This window comes from Rhynchophorus ferrugineus, unplaced genomic scaffold (assembly GCF_030347505.1).
Source record: "Rhynchophorus ferrugineus isolate W39M unplaced genomic scaffold, kcgeb_rfMv2 rfM7, whole genome shotgun sequence".
NCBI lineage: Eukaryota > Metazoa > Arthropoda > Insecta > Coleoptera > Curculionidae > Rhynchophorus > Rhynchophorus ferrugineus.
In genome coordinates this window covers 35,584,044-35,599,172 of record NW_027472586.1, presented here as the reverse complement: position 1 = coordinate 35,599,172, position 15,129 = coordinate 35,584,044, and the positions used below count along the sequence as shown (strand labels likewise).

At 33.6% G+C, this 15,129-nt stretch overlaps 1 protein-coding gene across 5 annotated transcripts in view; it reads right to left on the bottom strand.

Moving 5' to 3' along the window:
- AstC-R2 (Allatostatin C receptor 2) overlaps positions 1-15,129 on the bottom strand; it is a 471,654-nt gene that overhangs the window by 290,747 nt on the left and 165,778 nt on the right. For all 5 annotated transcript variants that reach the window (XM_076410786.1, XM_076410789.1, XM_076410787.1 and 2 more), the window contains one exon: positions 1,954-2,007. The gene's annotated coding sequence lies outside the window, so the exon portion shown is untranslated. The remainder of the gene's footprint in view (positions 1-1,953; positions 2,008-15,129) is intronic.

The following is a 15,129-nucleotide window of genomic DNA, read 5'->3' as shown; positions in this document are numbered from 1 at the left end:
GTACTTGAAAAAAAAACCTGAAGAAAACCTCGGAAAACTCGCCGTCTAGACCGTTTAATTACCGGCGTCGCGGCTCTAAAACGAAGACCTCACAAAAAAACGCTCCACGCACATCAATCGATCAAAGGAAACAATAAGAAACGCTCCTATCGACGCTGGTCACGGCATCGCCCGTCACAGCGAAAATTTCGTTAATTGAAGGCGATTAAATTGAGTGGTTTCGAGAAAACGAAAACTTTTCGGGCGGGCAGGTAAATGGGGCGGAAACGGTTCGTCGTGCGGGGCGGCGGGGGATGGTCGAGGGTCTCCCGTGGGGAATTTTAAACGGGCCGAAGTTGGGATCGGGATCGGGATCGCTGAAAGGCGGCTTTTGTGATAATTTCGCGGGGCGGTGGGATGGAAGGGGTGCGCGTATTAGTCGTAGCGTAGCGTGGCTGCGGGGCGGATACCTAGTTATGTAGTTTGTTGTAATTCGGAACATGTTAAATTCTACTTTATATAATCCGATGCCGTTACGGGACCATAGAACAGGAATGAAGCGGATGGTTCGACGATGAAATAGTCGAACCGCGTCCAGAAATAATGTGATATATAAAGTTACGTGTTTGAATTTAAAGCCATTGAAAACATACAGGAGTTTGTTATGTTAAAATATCGGATGTCGAGCTTTCCAGAGATAGAGGAATATTCGAATAGAGTGCTTTTCATGTATCATAACATTATAGTTGCTTGCATTATGCAAATAAATTTAATAAGTTATTCTTTACTTGTTTTTTTATGGGTTTGTAAATTTTTTTTTCAAAGTATGTATTGCTGACTAGTTAATTATTTCTAAAAAATTACTTTATAATTAATAATTCTGTGTATTTACTTTATCCGGACTAAAGTCCAATTCTATTAAAACAATGGATTTGAGAGAAAATTTGGCGTTTGTATTAGCGTAATTTTAAATATGTGCGAATCTGCGCGTGACGCAGTTGTTTTGGTTGCATTGAATGTTTGTACGTTTGATATCCGCGTATCATGGATTGCGTTTCTAGTTATAACACGTAGTTATTAAAACAATATATAAATAAGACATGTAATAGGTCATTTTAAAAGTCCCCGGCATACCATAGTAAAACACATGTTTTTTGGCAAAATTAGTTTTATTTATTCAACATAATTCCCTTCAAGCGTGATAGACTGATTATAGCGACCCTCCAACTTTTCAGTACCATGTTTGGAGTACGATTTGTCCTTTAGATCAAAATAGGCCTTAGTTAAGGCGATCACTCATTTTTCGATCAATAACTCGGGTTTATTACTCTTGATCATCTTCAAACACGGCTCCGAATCATCAACTCGTCGTTGTTTTTGGTCAAAAGTGAGCTCGCACGGCACCCTCTTTGCTCAGAGCTTTCTCATACCTAAATATTCGTTAATGATATGGTGTACACGTTCAGTTAATATCCAGACTGTCTGCTATTTCATTCAATTTCAACTTAAGGTCATTCAAAATGATCTTGTGGATTTTTTTAATGTTTTCGTCAGTAACAACTTTTTTTGGGCGAGCACTGCATTCGCTGCCTTTGGTACTCATTTCACAACGCCTAAATTTAGCATATCAATCTTTGATGGTTGATTATCCTAGGGCAGTGTCCGGAAACTCGACATCAAGCCAAGTTTCCTCAACTTTCTGCTTCAACTGTATTTTTCCTTTCAAACAGCAATATTTTGTTAACACGCGAAATTCCTTTTAATCCATTTTTTTCGGCATATTTATTATAGAAAGAATATTGAAGCCTTCTTAGTAAAACAAATAAAAAATTATTCGATAATAGTGCTCAAGCTGTTAAAAGAATAATTTGCCTAAAAATCGTTATAGACGTTTGCTAACCATATGTTTCAAAATATCATGTACTTTGCTTATCTCTTAAGAGTATGTCAGGAAATCACAGCACTATAACTTACCTGACTTTATGATGTTGGCTTTTCTGGCTATTTGGTACTATGAACTACTGTAACCTAGAAAATAAAGAGAAAATATTATTATCAAAATGAATTTAAGAAAAAATAATTAAATTAATATACTGATATACTAATATAATAGGCAATGATATCCGATTAATCACCAAACCCTATTGCTATTAACAAAATATTTATTTTTCTGTATTGTATCAAGAATTAATGAAAGTAAATCGTACATGTGCAGTTCACCTATAAACAGACCGTACAAGCACCAATAATATTAAATAAAAATTAGTTTTTTTATTGGGTATCCCAAAATACTGACGCCATAACCTTGCCAGCCGACTGTTGCGTTTTCCCACGCTTTGGAGCGGGTTCAATGTGTGCAGTCTACGCGGATGACAGTCGATTGGACTTCGGAATGAAATGATGGAGCCTTGTTTCATCCATTGTCACATATCGACGCAAAAACTCTCTTATTCACGTTTATTACGTTTGATTATCTTCAAACACTGCTCCAAATCATCAATTCGTCGTTGTTTTTGGTCAAAAATGAGCTCGCGCGGTACCCACTTTGCAGAGAGCTTTCTCATACCCAAATATTCGTGAATGATATTATGTACACGTTCAGTTGATATCTTTAGAGTGTCTGCTATTTCATTCAATTTCAATTCACGGTCATTCAAAATCTTTTTGTCGATTTTTTCAATGTTTTCGTCGGTATGGATTTAATTTTAGTAGCGCCATCTATATGTCCGGTCGGGGACTTTTGAATTGACGTATTATTTGTATCTCAAATAATGTCAAATCAAATAGTCTAAAAGAACTAATAAATTAGATATCTGATTTACCATCCGAACTATTTTAAAAAGTGTATACTAAAATTTATTTAATTTTCTATTCGTGCTGAATTTTCCAATTATCTTTTCATACTTGATTAAGTTAAATCATCGTTCCAACCATATTTTGTACGAAAAAGTACAACTTTCATTCTTATTAAAATATACAACCACCTACAGCAGATATCTAATAGTTTCTATTCAAATTTATAAAGACTATATTGCCAATAAAATTTAACCTCATTTCCTGTATACAAACGACTTTCGTTGGAAATATGAACTCTCCATGTAAGAGATATATCTCTAAAGTTTATAACCCGTGAAGAAATAAAATATAAGATTGAAATTTTATAGACATAAAAATACGGCAATCAGACGCAACTTACACTTCCCCTTAAAACACGAATAAAAAGAAACGAATTGCTGGAGATGTTGGCTCGGCTTGGAGCTTTTTATTGTACATAATCTCTTCAAGGTTAAAAGTGGCGGCGTTTATTTTTACCACTTGCAAAAGATAAACTCGAAAAAAAAGCACAAGAATAGTCGAACATCTACTAAACAAATTTGGCAAAGATAAACCACTCAGACAGGTTTATGTATTTAGAGGTTTAACATTTGCTCTCTGTTAAAAGGAGCAACAAGAAATGGGTAGATATATTTTAGTCACCAAGTAGTCGATAATATAGCGTATACAAATCGATTCTGAGGTTTATTTAATAGTTTTGAAGCTTTATTTAGCGAAATCGATCGATGTATTTTATGTAGAATATTGTCCATAGATAGCTACAACTTTTCCTTATCTTTATAGTTAAATCAAAATAGTTTATGCCTATTTAGGGTAAATGACAGTGGTGTTTACATTATGCGACCGTTATTTATTGAAGCAATATAAAATATAAAAATACAAATGATAAAACGGATGGCAGCGGTGTTCCCTGGAGACGAGGCTTGGGTCGATGGTGGCACGGCTAAACCAACCCATGGTTGAGCACCCAATGAATGGAAATAACCTCCAATAACATGCCAGATAAACGTCTCGGGGTTGCTAGATATTCGTTATCGGGTTCTAGTTGGGTAAAATTCGACATGACTCAAGGTCGCTAAAATACTCTCCTGCCAGAATTTTACATACAATTATTTTAAGCAAATAAAAATACAAAAATGTATTAAATAACAACTCAAATACAAAACACTGATATACCAAACAAAATGTGCTGCATGAAAAGGTCTTTGAAATCTTTATGAATCAAAATAGCTCAGGTTTAAGTCGTCAGTAGATGACAGAATATGAACAGTAGAATCCTTGCTCATTACAAACCAGCAGCAATTTGAAAACATTTTAGCGTCTCATCTTCTTTTTGATAACGATCGTCTATCTGCTTTATATCCTGGTGAAAGAGTTATTCGTCACTCACCTTTTCAAGTCAGTCCAAATCTTTTTAACAATTCTTTTACTAAGAAATCGGCATTTTCAGCTTTCAGATTGCCTGAGAGTCCATGAATTGTTTTCTTGAGACATAACCAAGCCGCTAATTCTTTTGCAGTAAGATTTTCATTGAATACGTTGTTATTATAAGTTATCTTATTTCTGGGCTAACAATAATACTTTATTTTAATTTAACATTATTTAATTTAGAGGAAACGGTTTATAATTATTTAGGGTTTGTTATATGGCTCAGTGAATGGAGGTAAAACGAAATGAAACAGTGGTGTTTATATTATGTGACTGTTATTTATTGAAGTAATATAAAAATGTGGAAAATATAAAATATATTAATCGGGTGGCCGCGGTGTTACCTGTAGAGGAGGCTTGGGCAGTCGATGGTGGCACGTCTAAACCAAACGATGGTGAGAAACTGAATGATCCAAAGTACCGTTCAATCATCTCCCAGATAAACGTCTCGGGGTTGCCAGCTATTCCTTATCGTGTTCCACTTGGCGCTGCTGGCACGCCGCCCATGTTCAACATCTGGGATTATATTTCTGGGTATTTTGTGGATCGCTATTCCACGATGTAAAATTCGACATGCCTCAACGTCGTTACAATTAATTTAGAAAAAACAGAATATTTAACCTTTGACTTACCACAAACAAAGGTAGCTGTTTTTTTAGTCTTTAGCTGCATAGTGGTTTTTGGTGTATCTAGTGTTCCACAAACAGAGAAAACAACAATATTTTGTAATAAACTAAATCTCCCTGTAGTCCAAGCAATATAGCAACAAATTTTAAATCACCATAAGGTTTACGGTTGTGTTTTTTGTATTTGATTGAGTATAAAATTGGTTTCATATTTTCATAAGTTTCTGATAAAATCTGAACATGTAATAGGCATGAGAGGATATCAGCTGCAATTGTAGAGTAATTCAGCTCTTAACCGTAAATAGTATTCATACTATTTTAAGGAAGGTGACGTATTAGATAACCATATCGTAAACAATACTTTTGACAATGGAAGAAGGAATTCAAAACAAGTATTCTTATATATGTTAAACAAATTACGTCATATAGTGTCATTTTAGAAATTATAATTAATATAATATAAGTTCATGTACTGAATATTGAGGATTTAGAGGGCAAATCATATTTAGATTTTGTAATTTGTTATCAAAATTGTCCTTACTGAATATCTAACTGAGGTAACAAGTTGTTGGTTGTTATTTTTTTTAAGTGAAAAGTAATGTACTTTACTATTTTACTTGTAACACCTTTTCTGCATTTTCTTTACACAAAAAGGGATAATATTTGGCGACCGTACCTAAATAACGAAATCTACGAATGCAAAATCTATGGTAAAGATGAATATGTATACATCCAAAGTAACGATTTGTATGTGGCGAGACCAGTAATGTGTTTTATATTAACTTACTAAAATGAAGCAGGTATACCTATAAAGAGACCAGACTTAGTTCCTTTTCACTATATTTTTTGTCAACGCAGAATATAATAAAAAAACAGAGTACTGCGACGAAATATAAGAGATTTTATTGCATGAAAATGTATTCAAAAACTATTACAGAGAATGAAAAAATGAACAGCTTGTAATGGACAACGTTTTGAATAACCTTTAAATTTCAAGCTAATAATTACCAGTTGTAATCATCAGACACATACATTACATTAGTTTTTATATTTAATTTTATGTAATGAACTATTTAAACGGATAAAATGTTCATGATTTTATAAACGGCAAAAATGCTCGATATATGTATTACTGACGGCTAGTCCAAAACACGTTAATGATCATATGTAATTAATAATATTATACGCCTATGTTGACTATCGAATGTTAATTATAAACTACTGAATTAATTATTGATGACTCTTGGAAAATGTTTTTTCCAATCAATAAATTTACTAATTAAAGTTAAATACATTATTTATTAGGCTTAGTTGGCCCAATGTATGAAATTTAAATCTTTATTATCATAATGTAATTAATAATAAACATAATTATAAACAGAGTGATTTATTTATAATATAAAGCAAAAAATACTACAGGTATATGATAATATATATCGAATTTAATCAAGCTTGCACATATATGTCTGTTATTACAAATGTATGTCTATGTTCTTGATGCATCTTATTCTTACTGGTATGTTACACTGGTAAGCCATATCACATACGGCGCATACGGCGCAGTAAATGCAGCGAAATCTCCACTTAAATGCTTGTTTAAAGTGTAAAGACAACAAAAAGTTATGGGAAAAGGTAAAAGCTACAATAACATTCGATTAGATTTTGTTGGTCATTATATTTATTAATAACTAATTGCTGACATATTGCTAGCCGAGAAGGATATTCCATCAAAAACTGTTGGGATATGTGGAAGGATAAGGAACATACAGAGGAAGTAATTGATAAATGATGGAATCGTGAACATGTTTTGATTGAAGTTGATTGAATTGTGCAGTGAGTCAGAAAGTGAAAGTGAGTGAAGAAAAATTTCAGGAGATGTGATAATGCTGTGCAATGCTAGAAATTCCTGAGACAGAGTGATGAGAGTGGAAATAACTAAAGGAAATGTAGGAAATGGTATTGTAGGGCGTGAAAGATTTGTGTGCACAATTTCAAAATTAAACATGAGCATTAGGTTAGAACATATGGGGAGAGAATGAATACTAACAGTTTTGTAGATATGGTAAATGCATTCGAGTAAATGAGTTCGAGGTTAAGAAACATTTGAAGTGGTGGCTTGGAATGGGTGTCTGCTGATTGGTGACACTTAAGTCGTTAAACCCTCAGTGAAGGTAACACATAGATGGCGCTAGTAGAATTAAATCCATCTGTTTTCTAGTTAGGGCTATCGCTCAAAAGAGGCGTGTATAAATTTGATAGCTGTTGGATCATCATAGCATTTTGAGTGAAGCAACTTTAGTTATTATGAAAAAAATGGATAAAAAGGAATATCACGTGTTAATAAAATATTACCTTTTGAAGGGAAAAAATACAGTTGAAGCAAAAACTTGGCTTGATGCCGAGTTTCCGGACACTGCCCCAGAAAAATCAACCATCAAGGATTGGTATGCTAAGTTTAGACGTGGTGAAATGTGCACCGAAGACAAACGTAAACATTTAAAAAATTCACAAAATGATTTTGAATGACCATAAATTTAAATTGAATGAAATAGCAGACACACTAGAGATATCAACTGGACCTGTACGTCATATCGTTCACGAATATTTGCGTATGAGAAAGCTCTGTGCAAAGTGGGTGCCGCGCGAGCTCACTTCTGACCAAAAACAATGACGAGTTGATGATTCTGAGCAGTGTTTGAAGATGATCAAGCGTAATAAACCCGAGTTTTTGCATCGATATGTGACAATGGATGAAACATGGCTCCATCATTTTACTCTGAAGTCCAATTGACAGTCATCCGAGTGGACTGCATACGATGAACATTTGAAGGACGAAATCGCCAGAAAACGGCCGCATTTGTGGAAAAAGAAAGTGCTGCTTCACCAAGACAATGCACCGCGTCAGTCAGTGAAAACAATTGCAAAAATCTATGAGTTGGGCTTCGAATTGCTTATTCATCCACCGTTTTCTTCAGCTCTGGCCCCAGCGACTTTCCTGTTCTCAAATCTCAAAAGAATACTCGCTGGGATTGAAATTTTCATCGAATGAAGAGGTGATCGTCGAAACTAAGGCCTATTTTGAAGTAAAAGACAAATCGTATTACAAAAATGGTATTGAAAAGTTAGAGGGTCGCTATAATCAGTGTATCACCTTTGAGGGGTATTATGTGAAATAAAAATTGCAAAAAAATTGTTTTACCATGGTATGCCGAGGACTTTTCAATTGATCTGTTATTTCTGGTATGTGGACATAGAACACCATTCATCTGCAGGCTTTCAAGTTCACGTCCTCTTTGACCAATATGGTTTATAATGGTTTTCCAATGTGTTAAATAAAATAAATGTATAATATCGATATAAAAAACGATATTTCGGGTTATCTATCTGGTATCCTGAACAATTATTTTCTGTCCATATATTAGAAGGAAATTATAATGAATGAAGTTCCGGACTCAATAAATTCGAGCAATTAACGACCGAATTAAGGCCCTTTCGTAATAATCATCCCGTCGCCGTTAATATACACGTCACAAGCGACGTAATCGAACCGACGCGGTTCTTCTTCTTTCGTCCGCGACCCTAACGTCGACAGGTCACGCTTCGCTTTTGCATTTCCAGCCGTATAATTCCATCCGAATATAATGGATGACCGTTGTCGGCCGTACACGGAACGCTTCATCGCCGAATGAAGGATTTCCCTTGTTACGGGCCCGGGAAAAAACAGTTGCGGTTTCCCTCGGAGGTTTCGTTCGGGGAATAGAGTGTAATGATATGTTTTTATTCACTGTGTTTTTTTTTCGGCTGCGTGGCGCGAACAAAGGGTGGATTTATTACGGCGAAGTGTCGGTGATGTATGGGCACTGGAGGCTGTCCGACAGGACGAAGACCGTAGAAATTACGATTTTTTCATCAGAACCATGTTTGTTATTTATATTTATATATCACTAGCGACCCGCCCCGGCTTCGCACAGGTGCAATGCTGATACTGAATTAAATACACTACAGAAAAAATATGAACGTTGTATATAAAAACATAGCGGCCCGCTCCGACTTTGCACGGGCATACAATATATAAGCCTATGTCACTCAATGAAAACATGATTAAAATCGATCCAGTATTTTTGGTTCATTCATTACTGCCCTTGGCCTGCACACATTAAATTTGGAGTAAAACAATTCCTCTTCCCCTATACTTACTATGAAGATTTCCTGCTATCTTTGGAATATCTAAATTCATACAATTTTTATTACATTACACATTTTTAAACGCAAATTTTAAATTTGTAATATCTCCGAAAATATTTGTTTAATTTACATGCTGTAAGGAACCATATTGATCTATATTAATTGCACACTGTATTTAAGGTACTTAATTCGATAAGGATTAATGCCGTATTGCTTAAAATAGCTTCGTAAATAAGCCATTTTCTCACGTAAAAAGTAAACAATAAAAATGGTTAATGTGGGTTATCCCTAAAAGATAAACATATACCATCGCGGACTTTTTTGTAGATCTTTTTATGGTGTACAATACTGTAGTACATTAATTTGATCTAACTCGTAGGGTTAGGTAGCGTTTTTGCTAATTGCTAAATAAGCCTATAAAAATAGGTTAATTTACGACATCACGTTAGAAACCTCTAAAATTAGCAATGTTGCCTTAGTATATTATGCATGTATTATTCATATAAACCTTCCTCTTGAATCACTCTATCTATTGAAAAAAACCGCATCAAAATCCGTTGCGTAGTTTTAAAGATTTAAGCGCACATAGGGATATAGGGACAGAAAAGGCGACTTTGTTTTATACTATGTAGTGATCAGTAAAGAGTCCGCAATGTACGATTCTGGAGAATAGAAAAATCTAGCTAATAGTACAGCAAAATCTTTCCTGTTTCTTTAATTATCTTTGATCACCCAGCGGTCGAAATTCGACCACAGTTTATTGAGTTACTCATTTTTCTCTCACAATAGAATAAAAAGAATAACTAAAAAATCTGTTATATTATCAAAACTTAACGTTTTGGGTAGCGTTATGAACCATGGACAATTTTGTAATTGATTACTAACTATTTATAATCGACTGTTTTAGTCTCTATTTTCGATCCGACTGCTTTTATTACTATTTACTATAGACTGCTTCTGTTACGTACTTTCAGTCACTATTTTCAGTACTACTGGTTTCACTCATTGATTTTCAACGTTCTGGCCTTGTCATTCTAGCCGCGACCTCGAAAATAATGTGCCGAATTTATACTTACATAGATTTATATATAATATATAAATTTTTATGTTTTGTTTGTAATATGATTATAAATAACTATATATTTTACAAAATTATAGCAGTATTTTTGGAAACTCCAAATTTGAAAGGCACGTACAATGATTTCATATATTTTTTATCTAAAATAATCACATATTTGGGCATAATGTTATTGCTCAATTGATGTAACGAAAAATCGAAAGTAATTCGGTCATTTATTAATTCAACCATTTAGCTTGCTTTTAAAGTACTAACCATTTCATATGAAAATTCATAAAAACATAGCAGACAACTGTTTCCATGGTGTAATAATTAGAACGTTAAGCCCAAAAGAGTAGCAACTTTCTTTTTTCTAGTTTGGTTGGTATATTTGTCAGATTACTTAGACTAGGAAGCAGACTCCAAGGCCTGAAACGTTCCTTATTTCCATTATTGACAGTACTTTTATTTGGGCTATCCATTAATTACTTAATAAAATGACTGGCTGATTCATTGAGTAAAGATCTGACACTAAAAGGAGAAAAATTAAATATTTTTACAAAAAAAAATTCAACCGACTTCAAGAAATAAATAGGGGACTCACTAAAATGTAAAAAATAATCAAAGTTAGACTTTTAACACCAAAATGTTTTAAAATAAAATATGCACGTAATAATCGTTCTAATAACTAAGTTCAAGCTGATTTTTAATTAGTTATTACAACGATTATTAAGTACATATTTTATTTTCAAACGATTTTTTTATGTTGCAAGTAAGATATTTTAATAATATTAATTATTAATCTAATAAGGTAAAAATAGAAGAATCGAGCATTTTAATTGATAAAGAGTAAATAATAGTCAACTAATTTTGCATTGTCTAAGTCTCTCGATGTTTGTTCAAGCCTTTTTGAATGTTAAAACTTCTTTCATTCTAGATTCAATGAATAGTAATCTTAAAATATTCCTAATTGATGATTAATAAAACTATTATTTTAATTAAAATTAAAATAGTATATATATATATATATATATATATATACATGGCCTGTAGAAAATCACTTTAATAAGTGATCTTCTGTATAAAATATTATCTTACTTCATTAGAAATATTTTAAAGCTTATTCTGAATCTGAAGTCTATATATGTCCAATAATCAGATCAGATGGTGTCAGATCGTTTTAGTCTACGCACTTCACTAGTCATATACTTCACAAAAACACATTGAACTTCATTTGAAACATAGTACGGAGCACCAACAATGGATTATTCCATTCCTTTTTGGACACTGCCATTTACCATTTTAAAATCATTTGAAATTAACTGATTTGTGCACAATGATATCCGTGTTTTTCTCTCTCAAAATTGATACGGGAAGAAATTCTTATAGATCCATTTGGTATCACGAATAGAAAAACATTCGAAGCGTGCGTGAAGACTGAAATAGTATTTACTATTTTCAATCGCTAGTTTTTTAACTATCAACTAATTCGACTTTCGACGATATTAAAAAAAAGAAATATTACTCTGCATTTTTCCTGGATTCCTTACAAGCTTTTGACCGCGTATTGGTATTTTGAATTATTCTACAAAATCAGCAAATTGCTACTGCGAAATTACTATCCTCTACTGGAATCCTATCCTTTCGAAGGAATATTGAGAGTTTCGCATCAATAGACATTCTCAACACTTAAATCTGTTTTGGCTGGAGATTCACAAGATAGCGTCTTAGGACTACTCCTGTATCAGCTCTACACTGCCAACAATAATCAACAATATCCCAACAATAAAATAAAGGGTACTTGGAACATTTGCGGATGACATAGTTATCATGGCTAAAGATATATCTCAGCCTAAGGCTTTAGAACAAATACAAGTAGCAGTTAACAAGACCTATAAACGGAATAGAGACTAGAAAATGGAGCTCCATAGCTCCATATTAATATTGCATTGCGGAAAAATTACAAAGACCTAATTATAAGTATAAATAAATTGGTGGACGCCCGATTCCTCAAATAGAATCCACTAAATACCTCGGTCTAAATCTGGATGGTAGGTTAAATTGGAAATATAATGCTAGATACAAAGCATAGCAGATTAGACTCAAAATCAAGCAAATGGACTGATTAGTCGGAAGATACTCTTAGCTTGACCTGAATTCAAAGAGATAGGTTTATCACTCAATCATAAGGAGAATTTGGACCTATAGGATTTCGACCTAAAACACCAAAGTAACCCCCAAAAGAAAGTCCTACGATTAATTAGCAATACTTATATCTGCGTAGCCGACGAGGAGCTGCATGATGACCTCGAAATCGCCTTAAAATATGAAGGTTGCTGAATTACAACGACTTGGAAGTAATATAGCTATTGGATAATACGTAGAAAATCGAAAGATTGAAGCGAAAAAAAAAACACACGAACCTGTTTAGTGTATAAGTGTATTCTTAATTTTAACTTAAGTAGTTTAGTTTTACTTTAGTTTAGGAAATACATCCTGATGTATTAATTCCGTAGTCCCTTTATTTGTGTATCAATGCAAGTACAACACAATAGTAATAAATAAATTTGTAAATTAAGATTGTACTAACTATATCTAATGTAAGATGTAATTAATTAAAAAATATATTATTGTACTATTTTTTTCCAGTCATTATGTTTATATTTCAACCTATTACTTTAGGTAACATTCTGGAATCTTGCACTTGCTGGTAGTTCATTTGTAAATTGGTACATCTTCTTTCATTAATCTACTGTTTTCTATATCGTCTGGTGTCTGACATGGGAACTAACTGCTCACCAACAAACTAGGAATCCTATGAAGCTACTTAAAAATTGTTAATATTCTTTGCGACAATCTTTTTTTTAACTAGGGTTGCAGAAATTAATATATTTATTAACTGAAATATTCGGTTGGTGCTTTATTACGAAATACTTATATTACTGACACCTGAAATGGATTCGAAATAAAAACCAGCAAAAATTACAAAAAAATCTTAATAACTTTTGTATTTACCTCTAGTATTATTACATACGATGTCTCTAGAACTATGTCAGTTACTATCAGATTTAAGCAAGATAATTTTTCTCTGCTGTTCTATGTTTTGAATGGAAACAATAAAATAGTCATTATTGACTGAATACTGTATAAAAACCCCACAACACTCTTTGTTAGCCATACGAAAATATTTGGATGATTATAAAACTCTGTTTTAAAGGTTTACAGATTTGTTTTAGAGACAATAAACGTTACATTTTATTATAAATTCCTTGTTGATATCAATTAGGACAATTAACCTTAATTTGTTCGCTGTTAAACCATATTTGTAATTATTACAATTTAAACTAAATAAATTACCTTTCGCCATCCACAATATTTCCCAACGTTCCCCAACATCAAAGTATTGTTCCAGATTCGAAACTAATAAACATTACATGATAATTCGTACACACCCCAGTCTCGTGATTTCATTTCTGTTTAAAGGGGAACTTCAAGAGGAAGGGAGAGAGAACAAATAATATATTCCCAGCAAATTAAATCACTTTTATGCCGTCTTGGTAAACGCGATGGGACGGTCCTCCTACTGTTGCGATAGCTGCGAGTTCGAATCCTGCTGGGGCATGGTTGTAAATTTATTTTTGTGATTGTTTAAAATTTGTGAATGTTCTAAGCAAGAGTGTAAAGTCCGAGAAGGAAAATGATCACAGTCACTCCAGTAACCAGGCTGGGTAAGACCGGATGTCTTCTGGGATGATTTCTACACTTGGTCACTCGGAGCCCACGTTAAACTGTAGGTCCAGTATATATATATATATATATATATATATATATATATATATATATATATATATATATATATATATATATATGTTTATAATCACTTTTATAACATTTTCATCTTTGTATTTTGAATAACAATATTTAATAGTGAAATATAATGTCAAGGAAAAGTCCCCGGCCTAACATAGTAAAACAGATTTACTTGGCAATTTTTTTTTATTCAACATAATTCCCTTCAAGAGTGGTACACTGAATGTAGCGACCCTCCAACTTTTCGATACCATTTTTGTAGTACGATATGTCCTTTGTACTTCAAAATAAGCCTCAGTTTCTTCGATCGCCTCTTCATGCGACGAACGTTTCCTCCCAGCGAGCATTCTTTTGAGATCTGAGAATAGGCAATAGTCGTTGGGTGCTAAATTGGAGAATACGGTGGTTGGATGGATTTTTGCCATCGTTTTCACTGAGTTGTGATACGGTGAATTGTCTTAGCGAAGCAGCACTTTCTTTTTCTTCAAATACGGTCCTTTTTCGGCGATTTCGTCCTTCAAACGGCAAAATAACGCTATGTAATAGTCGCTATTGATGGTCCTTCCTTTTTCAAGATAGTGCATGAAAATTATTCCATGCTCATCCCAAAATACAGATGCCATAACTTTGCCAGCCGATTGTTGAGCTTTCTCACGTTTTGGAGCGGGTTCATCGTGTGCAGTCCACTCGAATGGCTGTCGATTGGATTTCAGAGTGAAATAGTGAAGCCATGTTTCACCCACTGTCACATATCAATGCAAAAGCTCGGGTTTATTCATCGGCACCCACTTTGCACAGAAATGTCTCATACCCAAATATTCGTAAATGATATGATGTACACCTTCAGTTGATATCTTTAGAGTGTCTGCTATTTCATTCAGTTTCAATTTACGGTCATTCAAAATCATTTTGTTGATTTGCTTGTGTTTAGTTTTCATCGGTAACAACCTCTTTTGGGTGTCCACCGTCTTCGGTGCTCATTTCATCATGTCTAAACTTAGCATACCAATCCTTGATGGTTGATTTTCATGGGGCAGTGTCTGGAAACTCGGCATCAGGTCAAATTTATGCTTCAACTGTATTTTTCCCTTCAAAAAGCAATATTTTATCAATACGCGAAATTCCTTTTTATCCATTTTTTTCACAATAACAAAAGTTGCTTCACTCAAAATGCTATAATTCACAAACTAATGATCCGACAGCTGTCAG